The sequence below is a fragment of the Eubalaena glacialis genome, chromosome 2 (genome assembly GCF_028564815.1).
Source record: "Eubalaena glacialis isolate mEubGla1 chromosome 2, mEubGla1.1.hap2.+ XY, whole genome shotgun sequence".
Classification (NCBI taxonomy): domain Eukaryota; kingdom Metazoa; phylum Chordata; class Mammalia; order Artiodactyla; family Balaenidae; genus Eubalaena; species Eubalaena glacialis.
In genome coordinates, this window is record NC_083717.1 from 102,247,375 (window position 1) to 102,260,735 (window position 13,361).

The window sequence follows — 13,361 nt, forward strand, 5'->3', positions numbered from 1 at the left end:
GTATAGAGATCATTTTATTCTAAGATGGAAAGTAAAGATTCAGTAGCAAGTGTTGAATATATGTTATTTAAAAGCAAAGAGCACAGAGTGGTATGTGAGAAATTGTCTTCTGTTTGTAGTTTTATGAGTTCGTCTAAATTCAGTTCTTTGCTGATAAAGCAACAATACCTATTTTAGCAAGTAACTCTATTATTACTGGATAGATTATATTGTATCTCTGTTCACAAGGCCACTGCATGGTATGGATATGTGACGCATCATGGACTCTTGGCCCTTACATTGTACTTGGCATCGTTTTGGAGTCCCTCTTTAGAACTGTTTCTCTTTACAACTTGATGTATTTTTATTGACTTGGAGCTAATGTATATCTAATGGTCTCAAGAGTAATAAAGACAACTGTTTTGATTAGGTAGTATCATTCTGTGGCCTTATTATTTACTCAGTGATGATGATATAGGATTTAAATTGTTGAGATTAAAGTTGTTAACATGTAACTTGAACAGTGTGAAACTAATTCTGGAAGTGATAATAGTGGGCTTAATTTGTTTTAGAAAAATCACTAATAGAATGAAGTTACAGAGCATTTTACCTCTAAGAATCTGGCTAATAATTTGCTGCAAACTATACCCATAGTTACAGATATTGATAAAACAGTCTAAAATAAAGAGGGCATGATATTTAACCATTCCACACTTATTTCTTCAAAGACTTGTTCTTTGACCAAGATTAAGAAATGATGTGAATGGGTTAAGTTACTAAACTGCTAATCAAAACTGGCATATTACTTAGGGATTTCTCCAAATTTTGGAGTGTCTTTAACTGCTTTCCTCCGTGATAAGGGTATCCTAAAATTTGCACTTAAGTGTAAATATATTTTGGCCCCATAGAGTCTTCACAATAGTGATTATCTAAATAAAATTAATCCCTAAATGGCAGATTTTCAGGCATTTGTTGCTGTGGAGAGTCGGGAGGAAGCAGGCTCTCTCTTTTTTTTTTTTTAAAGAGTTTATGCCGAAGGGAATTTTTTTTTTAATAAGTATTTTTATTTATTTATTTATTTATTTATTTTTGGCTGTGTTGGGGCTTCGTTTCTGTGCGAGGGCTTTCTCTAGTTGTGGCAAGCGGGGGCCACTCTTCATCGCGGTGCGCGGGCCCCTCACCATTGCGGCCTCTCCCGTTGCGGAGCACAGGCTCCAGACGCACACGCTCAGCAGTTGTGGCTCACGGGCCTAGCCGCTCTGCGGCATGTGGGATCCTCCCAGACGAGGGCTCGAACCCGTGTCCCCTGCACTGGCAGGCAGATTCTCAACCACTGCACCACCAGGGAAGCCCAAGCAGGCTTTCTTTAATCATTGCCCTTTGCCTCTTCTACCTGGGAATACAGTCCCAAACCTTCAGTGGGAGAAGGGAAACATGAGTGTGATTTCTCTCACCACATGGGAGAGGGGAGGCTCTTTGATTCCAGGATTGTATTTCCATTTTTAGTCTTCACTGTTTTCTGCTCTTGTGGAAGTCATCTACTTACCTCTTTAAAGAATTAGAGGCAAGATATCCTATTACTCAGACGAATGCTTTTGATTTCAAGAGTGATTAATAAAAATATAGGACTGAGTCAGGACAAATCCATCCTGAAGCATAGGGAAGTATTCAGTGTCACTTCTGATGGTGGGTTAGTATACTTACTAAGTTGTTCAACTATGTAGGCCAGTTGCATTATGTTTTAAATGGAATGTGACTTTTTATTTATTTATTAAAAAAAATAAATTTATTTATTTATTTTTGGCTGGGTTGGGTCTTTGTTGCTGCGCGCGGGCTTTCTCTAGTTGCAGCGAGCGGGGGCTACTCTTCGTTGCAGTGCGCAGGCTTCTCATTGAGGTGGCTTCTCTTGTTGCGGAGCGCGGGCTCTAGGCACGTGGGCTTCAGCACTTGTGGCACGCGGGCTCAGTAGTTGTGGCTCGCGGGCTCTAGAGCGCAGGCTCAGTAGTTGTGGCGCATGGGCTTAGTTGCTCCGCGGCATGTGGGATCTTCCCGGACCAGGGATTGAACCCATGTCCCCTGCATTGGCAGGCAGATTCTTAACCACTGTGCCACCAGGGAAGCCCTGGCTTTTTATTTTTAAAAATGAACTTCCAGGAAGTCTTTACTAATTTTCTTTCCTTCTTCTAGGAGGCTGAACCCAGGGCCTCTTCTGCATTCTCTCTGAGAACTCTCTCCACATGTCTTTTCATAGCATCTACCACATTGTATTGAAATAGCAGGTTTCCATGTCCATCTCCCCCATCAGAGTGTAAGCTCTTCAGCAGCAACTGTGGTTTCATCATCTTTTAAATTCCTAAGCCAAGCTTAATGCGTGATGCACAGTGTATGGCCAATAAATGTTGAACTGAATTTATTTTGAAGCACCAGAAAATCTTGAGATATGATTATCAGATGATGAAAAAGTATCTCCTGGAAGTAATTGCTGCTTGCCTACTTGTGGACAATTCTGGATATTTCTCATTGGTTTCATTTTAGACAGAGCTTGCAGTGTTGAGTCCTAATTGAATTTGGCCCCATCTTTCAGGGCCACATGACTGTCATTTTTCAGTTGGCAAGGATGCAGAAAAGAAGGTATGTTTTGACCTAAGCCAGGTGGCAATAAACAAACAAACAAACAACTTCCTATCATGATGTAATACACATGGAAGGAGACATTTCAAATGTGTTACAAGTACCTCTCAGGATAATCATCTTTGTCCCTGAGAGGTCTTGCAAGTATATGGCTGCAGCTACATCAGAGAGCCAGTACAAGTGTAGACTATCCTTTGGGGGGTGATACTGGCAGGATTTGGATCACTTTAAGCTAGTAAGTGAATCTTAATAACCCATGAACATAGTGTTTTGGTTTGTGATGGAGACAAGCAGTGGATCCATGCTTGGATTACGAATCATAACATTCATTCAACAAATTCAGTCAGACTATGAAGCAAATTTGTCTCACTTGTAGCTTTTAGCCAGTAAAATATGTTGTAAAAAATTTTTTGACTAGTCAGCCTCATTGGGCAGGTGACAATGATACTATTGCCTGCCTATGTTCAGAGGAAGAAAAGAAGAGGCCTGTGACTTGTTTGGCCTGTAATGTTTACTTTTTAAAAACTGAATGTGAGTACCTTTAGTTATAGTCTCTAGCTTGCCACAATCCCTACTACTCCCTATTGTCTTACATCCTGCTCCCTTTATTCATTTAGCTTACTTTTTAGCCCCTGTGGGCACTTGAGTTTGCCACCTCCTGCTACATTCTGTATCAAAGATTGCACCTCTTTGTGTTTTGTTTCACATGCCAAGTTTCTTTCATTGTTCTTCCTCTTATATATTTTTTTTTCTGTAAATTTACATTTATGGTTTTCCTGATTGCCCCCTCCCCCTCACTTTTGCCTTCTCTCTGCTTGGGTCTTGAACAACCAGTAAAACTTATCATTGCCTAAGCTCAGTGGTGTGGTATGTTCGCATTTGTTATTAGAATATTGAAATGAGGTCAGTGCCTGTTTTGGCAATGACAACATAAGCTGGTTGTGTATTGCCATAGTTACTGCCAACAAGACTATTGGAAGCACACTTTCTCTTGCCATCTTGCCTCAGAATGCAGACTATTTAAAATCTTGTTAAATGCTCTTATATTAAACACGGTGAATCATGTGAGTGGATGAGACTTCTCAAGGTAATGAAAAAAGAGAGAAGAATGATGGAGATAGACCTGAACTTGGAGACGGGGTGGGGTTACTGATGAACAGGCCTGAGGAAGAAGAGAACAAAAGATAGACACTGAGAAAACATGGAGAGAGGCAAGAGAACTAGGGGAGCACTGAGCCAAAGAAACTAAAAGCAAGAAGGACTTCAAGAAATAGCTTGGCAGTTGTTAGACTCTTCAAGGATCAAGAAAGAATGAGAATAACAAAAGGCCCTTTGATGTGATAACAGGTGACATGGACTGGTTACTTAGAGGGGGCCAGACAGTATGCGGAACACTTGACTTTGGTGATTTGCAACAACCTTATGAGAAAACTCCTATAATGAGTCCCATTTTATAGAGGAGCAAACAGAGGCAAAGAGAGGTCAAAGAGCTTGCCCAAGGTCAGATAGCTTGTAAGTGGTACAGTCAACAACTGGACCCAGCTGGTCTGGCTCATAAGCCTGTGTACATGACCACTGTGCCATACTTGGGTTTCACTCGGAAAGAGGTCATTAGTAACTATAGAAAATTTTCTGAGAAATTATAAGAAGAAATCTAGAACTAAGAGCTTTAGAGTGAAAGTTATAGATTGGGGGAAAAAAGCCTTTCAAGAAATTTGGCAAGGTAGGTAGTTTTCCTCTCTGGAGGAAGAGTTGAGCTAAGTTGCTTTTAAATCATTTTAAAAGCCAAGAGAAAGGAGTCTTGAGTATTGCTTGGGTGTATGTAATGCAGGGTTTGGGGATATTTCTCTGTTTGATTGATTCTGATATTTTAAATATAATAATCCATTCTTGGAGAGAGGATGATTCTTGTCTGTTTGCAGTACATATAAATCGACTCCAAATGACTGAACCAACATTCTAAAATGTAGCCATAGAAAATGAATATTGTCGTTTAGTGCAGTTACCATGGAAGGTTATATAGTTTTCCTACAATATTAAAACTCTTCGAGCCATATATGGAAACTCTTTTCTGTAATTACCTTTACAGAGTCAGCAATTCATTCAAATGAGCATGTGACCATTTTTTTCCCTTTATGGGAGTCATTTGAGTTTTTAGAAACAGCCTAAAATAGTGTCAGTTCTAGTGACGACAGTCAATAATCAAACACATTCGTTGTTTGGGGTCGAAAATTGACTTAGATTAAAAAGCAGTGAAAAGAATTGTCTTGCATGGTTCTTAAAACACATGGAATTAGATTAATATTTTAATGTCAAGCTTTATGTGAACCAGAGTATGAAGCCTTTTGGAAGCATAAGTGCTAATAACAAGAAGTTTTCTATCATTACTCCATCTGGAGGTCTTCATTATGTACCGTCTGAATGTAAGCATGGACACGAATTCTTCGAAATCCTGAATCATTTGTTCAATGTTAAATTCCTACCCAAGTCTAAACTGTGAAGACAATACTTGGATTTTTCCCAAATCAAGAAAGTCTGTTGGCTGTTCTGCTGGCTATTAGTAGAAAAAGTATAGGGGAAAGCATTACTGAACTGATAGCTTTAAGAAAAAGGAACAATGGGGGGCAAATATGGAGTAGAATAAAAATCAAAGAACGGCAATAATTCATAGTCCATCAGAGAAGCATGACAATGAAGGTGAACTAAGTCTGGTCATCATATTTGCCCTCTTAAAGGATTCCAGTATTAATGGAGCTGGAAAAGGCATTTAGTTTTTTGTTTTTGTTTTTCTCCAGTAATTGAAGAATAGAACAGAGGACAGGTAGGTTGGTTGTAATTCTCCTTCATTCTCTTATGTGCGGTTGATATATGAGCACCTCTGTTATCTTCATAACTTAGCTTCTCTGATGATTCACAAATGATGGTTTTGCACAGGGATCTTTTTTAATGATTTCATAGAAGAGAGTTCAAAAAGCTATCCTGAAAGCAGTTGATAAGCATTTATTTTGTAAAGCCAAGAAAGCAGTGTCTGCATTGTGTCTAATGAATGGAAAAGACTAACATATAATGATCCAAATATATAAATAACCAGGTGGTGCATTTCAGATACATTTGCCTCATTAAAAGAAAGTAGAATCATGGCCTACTCTCAAAGGGCTGTCTAGAAAGCTTCATGGAATCAAGTGCTGATTTTCTTGTGCTTTTTTCCTTGCAGTTTTTCTGGAAGGTGTTAATGAAATGTTTGGAAGTAAATTTTACAGCGCTGCATTTATGACACTAATTTTACATAATTTTATACTTTAGGCAGCTGTTATTAAAGTTCCCGGAGTAAATGCCATAGGCTAACTTCCATTCTCACAGCGTCTTTGGAAGGCAGAGCTCTGGGAACTATGCTTATTTTCTTTTCTCTAAAAAGGCAACAAGTAATAAACTGTTGTTTCTAAAAAAATGTTGAAGCCCTCTGTGAGCCTAGCTTTTGGTATTTAGTCTAAATGGAAAGTAAATACTAATGTGTAGATAGCAGAGGCAGAATGCCTTAAGTGTTACTATGCATCTAAAGTGGTAGTGCAACATTTCTCAGTTGGTGGCTCATTGAGTAAACTTGATTTTCCTAAAATAGTTCCAGGAAATACATCTGTTGACATAGACGTTCAGTTTCTGTGGTTGAGGAGCTGTGTGCAAGTAGGGAACGTATGCTACCATACCATGCACACGCCTGCTATCACCAGCAGGGCTAGTGGGATGCAATCATAAAGCAGTTTAATTTTTGTCTCCCACTCACTGTCTCTCTCAGTCCACTCAGTGGGCTACGTTTTCCCCTGCTCGGGGATGAAATTTTCTGGTCCTTTTCAGACTTTCTCCCCTGCGGGTCTCTCACATGAGCAAAGGCATCTATAGTTGACTTACAATGTTGTGTTAATTTCTTCTGTACAGCAAAGTGACTCAGTTTTGTATATATATATACATACTTTTTCATATTCTTTTCCATTATGGTTTGTCACAGGATATTGAATATAGTTCCCCGTGCTATACAGTAGGACCTTGTTGTTTACCCATCCTATATATAATAGTTTGCCTCTCCTAATCCCAAACTCCCATTCCTTCCCTCTCCTCCCCTCCCTCCCACAAGTCTGTTCTCTATATCTGTGAGTCTGTTTTTGTTTCATAAATATGTTGATTTGTATCATATTTCAGATTCCACATACGGCATCTGTGTTCTTATTGGTTGCTTACATTTCCTTCCTCAACCCGGGTTGACCACTGGTACCTCCAGCCATCTGAGGCCTCTGCTGCTGTAGGAGCCCTCTGAGAAAGGATCTAAGCTCACTCCACATCAGCTTTCTCCTACAGTGGCCCACAGCTAGTTAGCAGGAAACACTCATACATTTTTTTTTGCCACAATAAATTGCCAGAGTGCAAACCAACTTGGACATGGTAACAGCCTCTCCCTTGAACCGTGTCTGAGCATCTGGCCAGCCAGTTTGCAAGCGTTAGACAGTCTGCAGTCCACAGCGTCCTCCAAGCTGTTGTGGATACATAACACACATCATGCAGTCCGAGCATTCTCCTTGAAGCCCCTTTCATGACTTGTCATCATAATGTGGTCTTCCACCAGTTTCCTAGAGAGAGCTAGTGACAGTTCAGCCCTCTCCCAAGTAACTCCCGTCCCATCTCTTATTACCTCGGATGTTTTGATATTCTTGATATGCATGAGTGTTTAAGAGCCCTGTGACCAGATTGTCATCACATCCTTTGCAAATTCTGCATCATCGTGTCACACTTGACTTAGAATGTGGCATCTGTTGTCTTGTGCTCCAGTTCAAATATCCATTTTAACATCCTCTAATATTATCAAAGTGAATAATTTAATACGCTATTAAATTTGATGTTAAATTTGGTATCATGGTTTAATCTTCAGGGACAGTTTTTTAACTTTATTGGTTTTTTTTTCTTTTCTTTTCTTTTTAGCTCTTATGAACTTTAAAAAAAGATGAAACTAGGTTTTATCAGTAGCCACATTTAATATTTGGACCACTTTTCCATTTTTGGATACTCAGAACACTAGAGCAGCACTGACTAATAGAAATATAATGTGAGCCACATATGTAATTTTAACTTTTCTAGTAGCCACATGAAAAAGTAAAGGGAAACAGGTAAAATTAATTTTAATAATATATCTTATTTAACCCAATATATCCAAAAGTTTTATTTTAATAGGTACCCAATATTAAAAATTACTGAGATATTTTGCATTCTTTTTTCCATACTAAGTCTTTGAACGCTAATGCGTATATTATGCCACATCTCAATTTAGGCCAGCTAATAGCCACATGTGGCTAGTGGCTACCATATTGGATAGCACAGTTCTGGAGCTTTGTTTCTAGTCACATATCACTCACCTAAGGTCTCTATCAGGTCTCTAATTTTCTTTCTTCCTGCTGCTGTTTATTTAACTTTTAAGAAAGCAGCATCTTAGAGAATCATAGCCTATGTTGATATGTAAAAGTAAACCAATTTAAAAAAAAACACAGAGCTAGGGACCTCAGATTAGAGTCTAATTTCTCAGGATATTTATCTAAGTGGAGTTTTGTTCAAATATATAAGTGATAAATGAAATCTCTTGTAGTCATGTCAATTAGATATAACAACTGTAGCAAATATTTCATAAAGGCTCAGCCCTAAGCTAGGCAATAAGATGGAATCAGAGGGGAGTATATAGTTCTTGTCATCAGGGACTTAAAATTATTTTTTAGAAAGATAGAAATACATCTATGAAAGAGTTAAAAAAGCAGGGCAAAGATTTATTTAGTTAGGCAGAGTAGATGAGGGAAAGTGCTACAGATGAAGGGAAGAGACAGTACAAAGATTCAAAGGCTGGAATTGACCAGGGGAAAAGGGAGGAAACAGTCACCCTTAGGAAGTCCCTGCTATGCCAGACTCTCAGTGTCTGGAGACCTCCTAGGAGAGAAGAGGAGGGGGCATGATGTCAACTTGCTTAACTCCAAAGAAGGAAAGGCCTATTTCAAGTCTCTCTGTGGTGCCCTTCTATTCTACTGAACTATGCTTCTGTACAATTTCTATATGAGGCATGGTATTGGGATTTTAAAAAAATTCTCCTTTGTATATATAACTTAGTGGCTGGACTGGTCTATTTCTGAAACTGTTTTAGCTTAATCCTATGGATAGGAGTCTGGAGACCCTACCAGTTTTATATGCTCAATTGAGAGTCCTATGCTTGGTGTTTACGTTCCTTAGCAGTTATGGCCTCTAGAGAATCTGTGCTGTTTTTGGTTTATAAATATATATTGAACAAATATATGGGACTTTGTGGTCCAGATGATGTGCCAAAGTACTTTTTGCAGAACATTAGTCCCATGGGGGTTCCATGAAATGAAGTTTCCATGGTCAGAAGGATTTTGGAAACTCTATACCATGCCCTCTTCTTGAAGAGGCACTGGATGTGTTAGCATATTAGCTCTTGGGAGTCCTGCAAGAAGGTAACTCTTTTTACATAGTTTAACCCAGCACTTTCAAATCTATTAATTTTAGAATTAATTAATTTAATTTATAAATTAAATGTAATCCCCGGGGTTTGGTTCTTAAATATTCTAAAGTATGATGATGAATGGATAAGATGTGGTATATAAATACAATGGAATATTACTCAGCCGTAAAAGAATGAAATTCTGCCATTTGCAACAACAGGGATGGACCTAGAGAGTATCATGCTCAGTGAAATAAGTCAGACAGAGAAAGACAAATACTCTATGTTATCACTTATATGTGAAATCTAAAAAATAAAGTAAAATAAAGTATATAACAAAATAAAAAATAAAGTAAATAAACTTATATAACAAAACAGAAACAGACTCACAGATATAGAGAACAAACGAGTGGTTATCACTGGGGAGAGGGAAGGGGGTGAGGGACGAGATAGGGGTGTGGGATTAAGAGATAGAAACTACTATGTATAAAGCAGTTAAGCAACAAGGATATATATCATACAGCACAGGGGAATATAACTGTTATTTTATAATAACTTTAAATGGAGTATAATCTATAAAAGTATTGAATCACTATGTTGTACACCTGAAACTAATATAATATTGTAAATCAACTATACTTCAATTAAAAAAAATACAATATGACTTAGGCAAAGTGAACTCTTCCATTAAATAGTGATAAGTTCCTGGTTCTGAAAGGTTTGATGTGGTTGGCATGCATGTCATCTGGTTCTTTTCAGTCCTTGGGAGTGCTACTTACCAGAACTAGCAGTATCAGATATTCTTGGAGCTAGAGCTTCCTTTTATAGATTGGTTAAATTCTCTTCTTTCAAAGTCAAGATTAACATGTATTCCTTCCTCAATCCTTTGCTGACCATAGGGAACTCCACCACCAACCCCATCAATGTCGTTGCAACTTGACTGACATCACCACCTCTGTCTGCCTGGACCCCATTCACATTTCTATTTGATAGTTAATGCATGTATTAAACTTTTGGTATTTGTCATGCACTTTACCCGAATCAGCCACGTTAGTATTTTTACTTCTCTAATTAATTCTTGTTTTTCTTGCATTTTATTACATTTTTAAATAATTGGGTGACCTAGTCCTTGTCTTTGGGGATATATACTGATGGGTTTCAATGTTGTTCACTAAGAGGCGAGGAATGAGTGTATTCATCTTGTCAAAAAACTTTTTTCCGTGACATTGATTTTTGTGTTGAAATACTTACATCAGCATAAAAATATCTAGAATCCTATTTCATGGCTTTTAAGAAGCCTTATAAGCAAGTTAAAAATATTTTCTTCACTAAATGAAACACAAATGACATTAACTTAAAATGTAGAAATATGTATATACAGAAATATGAATATATGTGAATATTTTATATATATTCAGTATTTTCTTTAAAAGTTAAATTCAGCCTATTAGACCCCACAATTTGGGAATTACAAAATTTGCTAATCTAGTTCTAGTTTGGGAGCTAATAATATGCTGATTTATATATAATCTTCCAGCCAGGCTATGATCCCTCCCATAGACCAAAGAACAAAAACTGTATCTGATACTTCTTGCTACCTCATTGAGTACCAAGCCCAGTGCTATGAAGAGAGTAGGTGTTAATTTACTTAATTTAACTGTGGGATCTCAAGGTTGATGAGAGAGAGTATTTAAATGTGAAATATACTTTAATACAATTTTATATCTGCTTAATACAACATTTTAAAAAAAGGTACTCTGAAAACAGTACCTACAAATACATCTGTATCCTATGGAAATATTAGTATAGCTATTGATAATTGAAGTATGTGGGAAGTGAATTCTGTGGGACACATGAAAGGAAATGTTCTCCAACTTTCCTACCATATTCCCTCTGCAGCAATCCCTTTCCTCTGAACTGTTTCAGAAGAGCTTTATAAGTAAACAAGAGGTTGGAATATTTATTTCCTCCGGAAATAAAGAACGTTCTAAAGGTGCACTTCATAAAATAGGCCCATTTCTATCTCTCTCCCTGGAGAGCCCTTATCCTCCTGCCTGCCTTCTCTTAGGAGACATTGTTGACCTTCACTGTTGGACACTCAACCAGGTGAAAAGAGAAGACTTGCTGGTTTGGGGGCAGATTTTACCTACATTGAAAATGTTCTTTTAAATATGTATTAGCTCTTAGGGATCATTTCTTTCCTAACATCCCAATGGAAAAGATTATATTCTGTTAGGGATTCTGGTGAAGTAGTCTTTAAATGAAAACTAGTGAACTTTAAAAGACAAAGGCAAAGCCATGACCCTCCAGAAGCAAATTTTGATTCATTCTCTGTATAATGGTTTGTAAGCTTCACTTACAGAGTGGGGAATATTTTAGAACTTTCTTGTTGCTCTGAGAAACATAAAAAAGCAGAGGCATACATCCATCTTAATAATATAAAGCTGGCTTTGGAAAGCAGTGTGTAACAGAAGTTAGAATTGCCCTCTTTGAGGAAAACAACCCTTAAATACTGTAGAATAGTCTCTAATATAAAAAAAAAATAGCATTATGTGGAATTGGATAGAGCTATTTCTTTTCAGACCTTATTTAGTATTTACTTCTTTCTACATTTTTCCACAGTGCCAAACAAAACGAGCTATCACAAAACCAAACAGAAGGTGATGACTCTGAGAAGTCATTACAGCCCTTTACTGAGTCAACCTGAAGTGTGTACAGGCCTCCTCTGTTCTCATGCCTCCTGAGTTGTTATTCTTTTTTTTTTTTTTTTTCCTGAATGAGAGGAAATGATAGGGAAATTGTTTTCAAAACTAAATTTTATTCCAAAGGAGTCCTCATTCCAACTTGTCAATATCACATGACAATAATTTTTAATGTCTTTAAGATACCTAATTAGGAGACATTGTGCTTTATAAATTACCTCACCATTCCTGGAAAACTGGTTAAGAACTCAGAGTCTGGAGAAAATCCTGCCATTTCTTGGCTGTGAAGTCTTGTCTCTCAGCCACGGTTTCCGAATCTGTATCATGGGAATAATAATAGTACCTATCTCGTGAGATTGTTAGGAAGATTAAATGAGATAATATACAAAGTACTTAGCATGGGGCCTGGCACATACTTAATACATGTTTAATAGGTATTTGCAATTAACATTCTCGTTCTCGTGAAAGTGAGAGTAATCTTTGTTGAAAATGTTGTTTCAGAAAAGGTATCATGAAACTTTGAGCTGCTACTACAGTTAACTTAAATGTAGAGGCCCCAATGTAACTATGTTTTCCACTTAGAAGTTTTGTTTTCTTACTGGAACAGCATGTTTTTTGGATCTTCTATACAGGTGAAGCCCAACATTCTTATTTTGATATCATATCAACCATATGCTTTTCTTTAACATACACCCAATTGTTGCAGTTGTAGCAAAGGCTAAGACCCCAATAGTGCAAATATTAACAAAGGGAGGAGAAAGCGAAGGGGTGAGTGACAACCATTTCCATGAAATGTAATGGTGACTGCAGCCCTGAAAAACATCAGTTTTCACAACAACTGACCAAGGGTTACTAAAAGATTTTGCTTACTTATATGCACAGATACAGAAAGAGAATGAACTTGTCTCTTTGTAAAAGGCCAGCCGTGAAATATAAGAGATACTTAGCTATTTTAGAAACGTGGCGTTGTAAAGTCAGTGAGAGGTAATAGAAAATTATCCATCACCAAATAAACTGAACACCTATGTAAAGTATATATTCAACTTTCTAGGTGGATATGAGAACTTGAGTCTATAAATATGGCATAGTCAGTTTAAGTGTGTGGCGAGGTGCTTTTACTTGTAGAATCCACATGCCATTCTTCTTTAGTTGCAAACGACTAAAAGTGTTAGTCCCAGAGGACTAAAGCTAGAAAAGCCAAAACACTGGGGTATCTTAAACCTATAAATTTCAAACCTCACTCATTAGAGTTCAGTTTTGTCAAATGTATCCATAAAAAGATATGATAGTAATCTAAAAAGAAAATGTTCCAAGAAGAAGAGATGTGAGTTTATTCATCATGTAGCAATTATATCCCAGGCATTATGCTAATGGCTGGAGATGTATAATAGTACATGAAACACACTTACCCCTGCCCTCTGGAGTTACATTCAGGTGGAGGAAGCAGAGATTAAACAAACACAGAAACACCTAAGTACCAGTGTGGCGAAGGCCATGCAGGAATATAGAAGGGATGAGAGCAGAGAATAGTGACACATATGTACTGGTGGTCAGGGAGGCCTCTC

The 13,361-nt window shown here is 37.6% G+C and overlaps 1 protein-coding gene across 1 annotated transcript in view; it reads left to right on the forward strand.

Annotated features, from left to right (window-relative positions):
* Nucleotides 1-13,361, forward strand: part of FBN1 (fibrillin 1) — a 250,589-nt gene that overhangs the window by 52,272 nt on the left and 184,956 nt on the right. The gene's annotated exons all lie outside the window — the stretch shown is intronic.